This window comes from Myotis lucifugus, unplaced genomic scaffold (genome assembly GCF_000147115.1).
Source record: "Myotis lucifugus unplaced genomic scaffold, Myoluc2.0 scaffold_1306, whole genome shotgun sequence".
NCBI classification, from domain to species: Eukaryota; Metazoa; Chordata; class Mammalia; order Chiroptera; family Vespertilionidae; genus Myotis; species Myotis lucifugus.
The window spans coordinates 47407-58696 of record NW_005872354.1 but is presented as its reverse complement, the minus strand read 5'-3'; the positions used below and the strand labels follow the sequence as shown (position 1 = coordinate 58696).

The 11290-nt window shown below is 46.2% G+C and overlaps 1 long non-coding RNA gene across 1 annotated transcript in view; it reads left to right on the top strand.

The window, feature by feature from the left end:
• The window catches only part of LOC111824377, an 11943-nt gene extending 8802 nt beyond the window's left edge, over positions 1-3141 (top strand). The window contains exon 3 of the long non-coding RNA XR_002827466.1: positions 2946-3141. This is a non-coding gene — a long non-coding RNA (uncharacterized LOC111824377). The remainder of the gene's footprint in view (positions 1-2945) is intronic.
• Positions 3142-11290: the final 8149 nt, after the last annotated feature.

Below are 11290 nucleotides of genomic sequence, written 5' to 3'. Positions count from 1 at the left end.
GAGAGTTGAGCAAAGATAACATTTCTTGATCTTTCTTAAATTAGTTTTGCTCTGAGGCTCAGCCACAGAGCTCACAGAAAGCGCTATCCTAGGTCTAGTTTTGGGGATTGTATTTGTGAACAAAAAGGGGGCTCTGTCCTAAATCTGACAAAACTCAGTGACTGACAAGACCCTCACAGGAGGCTCTGATCACACATTCCTACCTGGGCAGTCCTTGGGTTGGGCAGACCCCAAGCCTATGACTTCTCTACTAAAAGGCTCATCTTTGCCTTAAGGACCCCGTCCATTGTTCCTGTGCATCTGGGTTAACACACCTTTGACATCAGCATGACCACCCTCCTGAATGCACATCCACATCTTGGCCATCTGTGTGTCCACTTTGAAGACTTACCTATTAGTCCCTTTGCCCATTTTTCAGTTGTGCTCTTGTCTTCCTTTTATTTAATTGTATGAGTCCCTATACATTTTGGAGATTAACCCCTTAGCTGACGGACCCCTGCTGTTGCAAATGGTAAGAGTTCTTTCTTTTTCACGGCTACGTAGCATTCCATGGTGTAGATGTGCCACGGTTTTTTTATCCAATCATCTGCTGACAGGCACTTAGGCTGTTTCCGAAGCTTAGCTGTTGTAAATTTCACTGCTATAAACATAGTAGTGCATGCATTCTTTCTGATGAGTGTTTTGGGTTTCTTAGGATGTATTTCTAGAAGTGGGATCACTGGGCCAAATGGGAATTCCATTTTTACTTTTTAGATGGAAACTCTATACTGTTTTCCATAATGGCTGCACCAGTCTGCATTGCTAATGGACCAAATAAACTGATAAACAAAAATAGACCCAGAGACATAGAAGCATGAACAGACCATGGAACCTCAGAGGGAAGGGTTGGGAGGGTGGGTGGGAAGAGATCAACCAATCAACTTGTCTTCATATATGCCTAATCTGTACACACAGACAATGGGGTGGTGAGGGCCTGGGGAGGGAATGGGAGCCAGCGGAGAGAGGATAATGGGGAGAAAAGGGTGACCTATGCAATACTTTTAACAATAAAGATTAGGAGAGGGAGAGAGAGAGACAGAGAGAGAGAGAGAGAACGTCCTGTTCACTATCCTGGCATCCAGTCCCTGCCTTGCTCTCTCCCACCTCCATGTCACTCCTCACCTTCCCTCCTTAACTTCAAATGCACAAACCCAGCTGCCAATGGTTATTCTCATGAGTATTTGAGGTCTTGATACCCAACAGTTTTCATCAGTTTGGCTCCAAAAATCTTATAAAATATTCTCTACACGTTAGGGCATTTCTTATACCAAATTATTGTCTTTTCTTCATTTACAACATATATTCATATACGTGTTTTCTCTGTGTGGAGTGGGAAGTTCACACAATTATTAAAAACCTGCTACCTGGGCAGGATGAGTTAGTTCTAAAGAGTTCACACCCTTTGTTATGGGCACTGATGTGCCAACGACTGAGCCCCACCAGCCAGGGCTCCATGTGTAAATGATGGAAATTCTCCCAATTTGAGGGGCTGGGAAAACAGGGCTTTTGCACAGGAACAGCAGGAAATTGAGTGAAATCTGTGGTTTTTGGAGGCAGCTGTGTGCTTGTGGCAGGGACAGCAGATCAGAGACGGAGGCTGAAGGCACAGTGTCCAGCCCAGCCTCTCCTGCCTCCTCACATGTAGAGGTTCGAGTTTCTATAGGGGCAGGAATAGAGTGTGGGGAACCAGCTAGAATTGTACGACATAGTCATCCTGCTCTGTTCACCGTGATTGTTTATTCTGATTGGAGAAGGCACCTTCTAGCCTGGCTGGCAGCCGCACTGGGACCTGGGAGCTCACCTGGAAGTGCAGCCCCTCCTCCCCATTTGGAGCTGCCGATCATCCTGGAGATGAACAACTTTCCTGCAGGAACCAGCCCGCCAGCCCTTGAAGGTCACAGCCCTCTGCTCTCTGTCACCTGCCCCTTTGGCAGAGCCTTTGGCTACTTCCCACGTAACCTTCTATCCTTTCATTCAATATAAGCAGCTGGTTTATGGGGCTGCAGAGCTGGTTTGTGTGGATGACCCGCTGCTACCCAACATTGCCCAAAGCATTGGAATGAATGCCTGTGTATGAGTCACCCCTGTCTCTGCCTATTTGGCCCAAGGAGTGACAGGCAGCAGGGACCATGCATTGTTGGATTCCTTATTCGTGTGTGAAAGATGTGACAGGAGAAAACAGCAAGGAGAAGCTTTCAGTCTCAAAATAAAAGCATCATCCAATGCAAATTCTTATTCCTAAACCCCAGAAAGGCGACAGGACCCACGGGGATGAAGGAGAAGGAGTGGATGCCCCATCCACTTGCCTCTGAGGGAGCACCCCTGGGTCCTCATCAAAACCCCGAGGAAGGAGGTCTCTCAATCCTGGAAGCTGCCCCCAAAGGAATGGGGTCAGGGTGACAGGTCCCAGGAAAGGAGGGAGGGAGGGGGGTCAGGACGGGACCCCTTGGGGCCAGCATCCTTGAGTCCTTTCCCATCTGGGGTCGCCCCTAGGATGACAAGGTCAGGCATGCAGCCCAGGGTCCCAGCTGCACCTTATATGCAGACTCCATGCAAATGGGGCTCTCCTCCTGCTCATAAAAGGGGGCCCTTGCCCAGCATGTTGGGGAGACACCCAGAACCCAAGCACCTGAGACAGGACCCCAGCGGCTCCACCATGGACTTGGTGCCAAGCTGCGTTTTCCTCCTGATCATTTCTCAAGGTCGTTCTCAGGAGTGGGGAGCGATGAGACCTGTGCCTGTGCCTGTGCCTGTTGGTGCTTCCATGTGATTCTCAGTCCACCTTGTGTCTCTGTGTTTGCAGGTGTCCAGTGTGAGGTGCAGCTGGTGGAGTCTGGGGGAGGCCTGGTGCAGCCTGGGGGGTCTCTGAGACTCTCCTGTGCAGCCTCTGGATTCACCTTCAGTAGCTATGACATGAACTGGGTCCGCCAGGCTCCAGGGAAGGGGCTGGAGTGGGTCTCACTCATTAGTCCTAGTGGTGGTAGCACATACTACGCCGACTCTGTGAAGGGCCGCTTCACCATCTCCAGGGACAATGCCAAGAACATGGTGTATCTTCAAATGAGCAGCCTGAGAGCCGAGGACACGGCCGTGTATTATTGTGCAAGAAACACAGTGAGGGGAAGTCAATGTGAGCCCAGACACAAACCTCCCTGAGGAGACAGCAGGGCTGGGCTGCAGGTGGCGCTCAGGACTCACAGCACAGAGAGCAGCCCCAGGAGCAGGGGCAGAGGGAGGTGGGGAGGGAAGGGCCTTCCTGTTGGGCACAGGGATTTCCTCTCAAGCTCTCAGCTGCCTCCAGGGAAGGCTCCTGCTCTTTCTCTGAGGCTCTCATTTCCCGCTTTCTCACTGCAGACCCAGAGGAGGGGGTAGCACTGCTGCTGGCAGAGGACATGTGGGCAGTGATGGGGACTCTCCTCACCACGTGTCTGTATTTCCTGCTTTTCTTTCTCCACAGAGACCATCCTCAGTGCTCTCATCGGCCTGTGGTTGGAAACTTTCCCACCAAGAGGGACCCCAGCACAGCCCAGGCCCCTGTGTGCTGAGCTCTGGGTCTGACCCACATGCCCACCTGTCCCCATAGGGCCCTTCCTTCTGTCAGGCCCACAGTAAATAAAACAGGTGCACGTCCCGCGGACAGTGGAAGCTGGATGGACCCATCTGAATGGTGCAAAGGGCCCTTGAGGGCTGCTCCCTGGTCAGCTCCCCTGTACAGGTGCCAGGACTTGCTGTTTCTGGAGCCACAGGAAATGACTTCAGCTCTCTCCCCATAGGTGTCACACCAGCACTGATGTGAGATGACAGCAGTGTGCGCTTCCCGTGTCATGCAGTTTCATAGGGACGTTTAACAAGGTTCATTGGAAATCATTTCATTTCAACAAGCAGCTGACTTGGGAAATCTCTTGGTGAAAAAGATAGCTTTACAGCTTTTTCGTGTTTTTTATTTAAAATCATGGGGTAACGTTTGACATTTCATAATGACGGTGTTGGATCCTCTGGAGATCAGTCTTTTGAGGGCTCAGAGGGGATTATAACTCAGGTAGAGGCAGCTTGTGAGATTATTACTCTATCTCAGCATTTCCCAGCCTCCATGTCATAGGTGCCTGAGTGGCTAAACCTTCAGCTCACTCATGTCTGCAGGATGGAGTAGACCTCCCACACCTCCTTCCTTGCTCCTTTGGTTGGTTTCCAGGAGCCATGAGAACCCACTGTGTCTGCAAAGCTTCCCCAAGTCATGCACTGCTCCCTGACCTCTGTGTGTCTCCCCTGGTCTCCTCCTGATTGAAGGCTCTGGTGACTACAGAACCTTTCACCATCAGGACTGGGACTTGGTGAAACCACAAGCTGGTTCTTTGAAAAGATAAAAAAGATGGAGGAACCATTAGCCAGACTCATCAGGAAACAAAGAGAGCAGACCCAAATAAATAAAGTGAGAAAGGATTGTGGAGACGTAACAACCAACACCCCAGGGGAAAAAAAAGGATTGCAATGAAGTGCTATGAACAACTATATGCCAACAAGATGGACAATGTAGATGAAATGGACAAATTCCTATAAAAACACAGTACCCCAAAACTGAAACAGGAAGAATCAGAAGACCTGAAAAGGCCAATAACAACTGAGGAAATAGAAGCAGGAATCCAAAAACACCCAGAAAAAAAAGTCCTGGTCTGGATGCCTTCACAGAGGAGTTTTACCAAAAATCCAGAGAAGAACTAACACCTATATCTTCAAATTATTAAAAAAAAATCCAGAGGAAGGAACACTTCCAAAATCTTTTGACGAGTCCAGCTTTATCCTAATTCCAAAACCAGGTGACATTCCTAAGAAAGATAATTACAGGCCAATATCCCTGATGAAAACAGATGCTAAAATCCTCAAAATATATTAGCAAGTTGGATAGTGCAATGAATCCCATGACCAAATGGGATTCATCAAGCGATGCAAGGCTGGTACAATATTCACAAATCAATACACATGATACATCACATAAACAAACTGAAAGACAAAAACAGCATGACCATATCTATAGATTCAGAAAAAGCATTTGACAAAACACTGCACCCACTTTTGATAAATCTTCTCAGCAAAGTTGGAGAGGAGGACTCATATCTCAACACAATAAAGGACACCTATGACAAACCTATAGCCGGAATCATACTCAATGAGCAAAAATAAAAACCATTTCCCCTAAGAAACGGAACAACATAGAAATGCCCGCTTTCACCTCTCTTATTCAACATAGTACTGGAAGTCCTAGCCACAGCACTGAGACAAGAAGAAATAAAAGGCATCCAAATTGGAAAGGAGGAAGTGAAACTCTTATTATTCATAAAAGACATGATCTTGTGCAAAGAAAACCTACAGACTCGACAAAAAAACACACACCTAGATTTAACAAATGAATTCAGCCATGTAGAAGGATACAAAATTAACACCCAGAAATCAATGGAACTTTTATGCACCAATAATGAATTCTCAGAAAGGGAAACCAGTCCTAGCTGGTTTGGCTCATTGGATAGAGCGTCTGTGTACTGAGTGGTCCCAGGATTGATTCTGGCCAAGGGCACATGCCTGGTTTGCAGCGTGATCTCAAATAGAGGGTGTGCAGGAGACCGCCAACCAATGATTCTGACTCATCATTGATGTTTCCATCTCTCCCTCTCCCTACCTCTCTGAAATAAATAAAGAAATACATTTTTTTAAAAAGAAAGAAAGAAAGGGACACCAAACCAACAATCCCATTTACCAGTGCATCAAAAAATTATGATACTTAAGAATAAACTTAACCAAGCAGGTAAAAGACTTGTACTGAGAAAAATACTGGATGTTGAATAAACAGATAGATGAAAATATAAGCAAGTGGCAAATAATACCAGGATCATCGGTTGGTAGAATAAACATCATTAAAATGCCCATATTACCCAAAGCACTCTACAGATTCAATGTAATCCCTATTAAAATAGCAACAACATATTTCACAGATCTACAACGAATACTTCAAAAATTTATATGGAGCCAAAAAAGACCCCAATTAGCCATAGCAATCTTGAGAATGAAGAACAAAGGTGGAGGGATCACAATACCAGATACTGAATTATACTTCAAAGCCATAGAAATCAAAACAGCCTGGTACTGCCACAAGAACAGGTATATACATCAATGGAACACAACAGAGAACCTAGAAATCTACCCAAGCCATTACGCCCAATTAATATTTGACAAAGAAGGCAAGAGCATACAATGGAATCACAACAGTCCCTTCAATAAATATTATTGGGAAAATTGAACAGATAAACGTGCAAAAAAAAACCACCAAAACAAACGGAAACAATACATGAACATATACCATACACAGTAGTAAACTCAAAGTGGTTAATAGACCTAAATGTGAGTATGAAAACCATAAAAATCTTAGAAGAATACATAGGCAGTAAAATCTCAGACATCTCTCATAGCAATGTGTTTACAGATACATCTCCCAGGACAAAGGAAACTAAGGAGAAAATAAACAAATGGGAATACATCAAAATAAAAAGTGTCTGCACAGCCAAAGAAACCATCAACAAAATGAAAAGGGAGCCCACAGTATGGGAGGACATATTTGGCAAGGATCCATGTGATAAAGGGTTAATATCCAAAATGTATAAAAAGCCCTTACAACTTAACCAAAGGAAGACAAACAATCCAATCAAAAAATGGGCAAAGGACCTAAATACACACTTCTCCAAAGGGAACATACCGATAGCCAAGACATATAGGAAAAATGCTCAAAGTCACTGTCCATCAGAGAGATGCAAATGAAAAGGACAATGAGGTATCAGTTTACACCTGTCAGAATGGCTACCATCAATAAATCAACAAATGACAAGTGCTGGCGAGGATGTGGAGTAAAGGGAAGCCTCATACTCTGCTGGTGGGAATGCAGACTGGTGCAGCCATTATTGAAAACAGTACCGAGTTTCCTCAAAAAATTAAAGATGGAACTGCCATTTGACCCAGTGAAGCCACTTTTACGAATATATGCTAAGGGACCCCAAACACCAATCAGAAACAATGTATGCACCCCTATGTTCATAGCAGCACAATTTTCAACAGCTAAGACTGGAAACAGCCCAAATGCCCTTGAGTAGCTGAATGGATAAAAAGCTGTGGTATATTTATGCCAACAAATACTTTGCAGCAGTGAAAGAGAAGGATCTCTTACCCTTTGGCACAGTATGGAGGGACCTGGAGAGTATCATGGTAAGTGAATTAAGACAGTCAGAGAAAGACAAGTATCACAGGATCTCACTCATATGTGGAACCTAATCAACAAAAGAAACTGATGAAGAGAATGGATCCAGAGACCTGGAAGCATGGAGCAGACTGGGGAATCTCAGAGGGAAGTCGTAGTAGGGAAGGTGGGTGGGAAGAGATCAACAAACCAACAAACTCATATGCATATGTGCATCATCCAGGGACACAGACAATAGGTTGGTGAAGACCTGGGCACCCGGGGCTGGGCTAGAAGGTGTCAATGGGGGATGAAGGGAGCATGTGCAATACCTTCACCAATAAAGGTATAATTTAAAGAAAAAAGAATTAGGACTTGGACCCTCAGACTCCCACTGAACATGGTCCCTGTGTCACCCATCTTCTCTCAGGTGGGGTCAAGACCTCAGCTATGAAATACTCTGCCTCATGAATATGCAAAAGAGAGGAGGTAGACCAGGTTAAATATGGGTAAGTCTGTGCCCTGAGGGCATCACCCACAGCCACACCCTCCCCTACAGAAGTGCTCACAGCACAGCCCTCAGCATGGACTGGAGCTGGAGAACCCTCCTCCTGGTGGCCATGGAGACAGGTAATGGGCTCCTGTCCTGGGTTAAGGAGGGTCCAGGGAGCGTCAAGGGGGATTCCACTGACTCCTGTCTCCTCCCCACAGGTGTCCACTCCCAGGTGCAGCTGGTGCAGTCTGGGGCTGAGGTGAGGAAGCCTGGGGCCTCCGTGAAGGTCTCCTGCAAGGCTTCTGTATACACCTTCACCAGCTACCTCATGCACTAGGTGCGACAGGTCCCAGGACAGGGGCTTGTGTGGATGGGGAGGGTTGACCCTGGTGATGGAGACACAAACTACGCACAGAAGTTCCAAGGCAGAGTCTCCATGACCAGAGACACGTCCACGAGCACAGCCTACATGGAGCTCAGCAGCCTGAGAGCCGAGGTCACGGCCGTGTATTACTGTGCAAGACACACAGTGAGGGGAAGTCAGTGTGAGCCCAGACACAAACCTCCCTGAGGAGACAGCAGAGCTAGGCTGCAGGGAGCATCCATGACCAGCAGGGGGCGCGAAGGACCCGCACAGGTCCCAGACCAGGAGCAGGTGGAGAGTGGAGAAAAGATATCATTTTCTGCTCGAAGCAGTAACATAATGGAAACCACTAGCATGGGTAGGACTATGGTTGAGGTCCCTAATCTAACCATGGCTTTTTTTGTCTGCAGATCAACGGATTGGGCTGGTTTGGGCTCTGTTTAACTTAGTGAGTTCCTCATTTTGTGCCAGGCTTTGTGCTAGGTAATCATGAAATAGTGATTTAGTCAACAAATACCTATGAAGTGCCTACTATGTGCCAGACATTGTTTTAGAGGCGAGGATAAAAGTGTGAGACAGAAGAGATTCCTGCTCAGAGGCTCAGCCACAGAGCTCGCAGAAAGCCCTGTCCTATGACTAGTTTGGGGGATTGTATTTGTGAACAAAAAGGGGGCTCTGTCGTAAATCTGACAAAACTCAGTGACTGACAGGACCCTCACAGGAGGCTCTGATCACACATCCTACCTGGGCAGTCCTGGGGGTGGGCACACCCAGGCCTATGACTTCTTTACTAAAAGGCTCATCTTTGCCTTAAGCACCCCGTCCATTGTTCCTGTGCATCTGGGTTAACACACCTTTAACATCAGCATGACCACCCTCAGGAGAGCTCATCTGGGCCATCTCTGTGTCCACTTTGGAGACTTGTCTATTTAGGCCCTTTGCCCGTTTTTCAATTGTGTTGTTGTCTTCCTCTTATTAAGTTGTATGAGTTCCTATACATTTTGGAGATTGATCCATTATCAGACGTACCCCTGTTGTTGCACATGGTATGAATTCTTTCTTTTTCATGGCTGCATAGTATTCCACGGGGTAGATGTACCACAGTTGTTGTTGTTTTTTTTATCAAATCATCTGCTGCCAGGCACTTAGGCTGTTTCCAAGGCTTAGCTGTTGTAAATTGCACTGCTATGAGCATAGGGATGCATGCATTCTCTCTGATGAGTGTTTTGGGTTTATTAGGATGTATTCCTAGAAGTGGGATCACAGGGTCAAATAGGAGTTCCATTTTTAATTTTTAGATGGAACTCCATATATTTTTCCATAATGGCTGCACCAGTCTGCATTGCTAATGGACCGAATAAACTAATCAACAAAAATTGACCCAGAGACATAGAAGCATGAACAGATTATGGAACCTCAGAAGGAAGGCTTGGAAGGGTGGTTGGGAAGAAATCAACCTATGAGCTTGTCTTCATATATATCTTACCAGTGCACACAGACAATAGGGGTCTGGGGAGGAAATGGGAGTGAGCCAGGAGAGGATAATGGGGAGAAAAGGGGGACCTATGCAATACTTTCAACAATAAAGATTAGAAAAGAGAGAGAGAGAGCACCTCCTGTTCACTATCCTGGCACCCAGTCTGCTCCTTGCTCTATCCCACCTCCATGTCATCCCTCAACTTCCCTCCTGAACTTCAAATGCACAAACACAGCTGCAAAAGGTTATTCTATGAAGCATTTAACATCTTTCTCCCCAACAGTTCTCGTCAGTTTGGCTATAATAAAATCTTATAAAACATTGTCTACATGTTGGACATTTCTTACCTCAACAGGTTTGTCTTTTCTGCATTTACCACATACATTCATGCACGTTTCTTCCCCGTGTGGAGAGGGAAGTGTACACAATTATTAAAAACCTGCTACCTGGACGGGATGAGTTCAAATGAGTTCATAGATGTTGGAGATGAGACAAGTTTCCATTTGGTTGTCATGGAGGTAAGTGTCCTGTCTTTTTCCAGTCCAGCAGGCATGACTGGGAGGTTGAGCATTGACCTATGAACCAGGAGGTCACGGTTCAATTCCTTGGTGAGGGGACATGCCCGGGTTGCAGTCTCTATCCCCATGGGTTGTGGGGCAGGAGGCACCCAATAAGTGATTCTCATCATTGATGTTTCCATTGCTCCCCTGGCCTCATCTCTGGAGTCAAGGAAAGTGTATAAAAAAGGAGAAGGAAGGAAAGGAGGCTTCCCCAGCTGTGCCATGTCCCCCTGTGACACTCTGGCAGGTTCCCTGCCAGTTCAATCAGCATAAAATCCACAACATAAATGAACCACTTTGAAGTCATTGACATGAGAACCTGTAAGCCTGTGGAGGATTTTTTTTTTGGGTGGGGACAATTCACAGCATTTTATTCATTAATCCATTTAATTCTATAATGCGCCATCTTATTCCTGACACCATTAAAACTGCTGTCATTGTTTCCCTAGGAGAAGACCATGCCTCTAAAAAAATCTGAGTTAGATTTCCATCAATTCACTCTAACAGATTTTACCTTACCGAAAAGCAACCCTAATCAGCTAAGATGGAGGTGGTATGGGTAAGGTGTTTCAGTGAAAAGGTGGGAGCACAGGTAGACCAACAAGCAAATTCAGTACGTGGCTTAACCCAGATGGCAGGGAGAGAGCACCAACACAGCCAAGGCCTTCAGGAAGGTAGCTAGAAGTACCTGCCAGGTAGGTTAGTTTGCACAATGGGAAAAATACAACCCTTTCCTATTATCCACTCAAACCCAAGCAGAGACTATGAAATAATGAATAACTAGAGGGTCGTGACTTTCCAGGAAACAGAAAGATGGAGTAGGCACACCATCCTCCAATAAGAGTGAGGTGGATGTCATTGCAGAGAAAGGTTGGGTACCTTCTTTAAGTTTGTTTTTGGCGTTTTGGTCTGTGAGCAATCAAGATGGAGAGGGAGGCTCTCCCAAAGGGGAACGTCTGCAGGATCCAGAGTAGCTGAGCCCGACCATCTGTGGTGCCTTTAGACTTGCACATACCATGGCACACAAGGACTCTCCACGTGAATCAGCCACAAGCCATACCTATAGCACAGAAGGGTGTGATGATGGTCCACTGAGTACTGAGCAATGGGTCCAGAGGCCGAGGCTCCTATAAGGAATAAA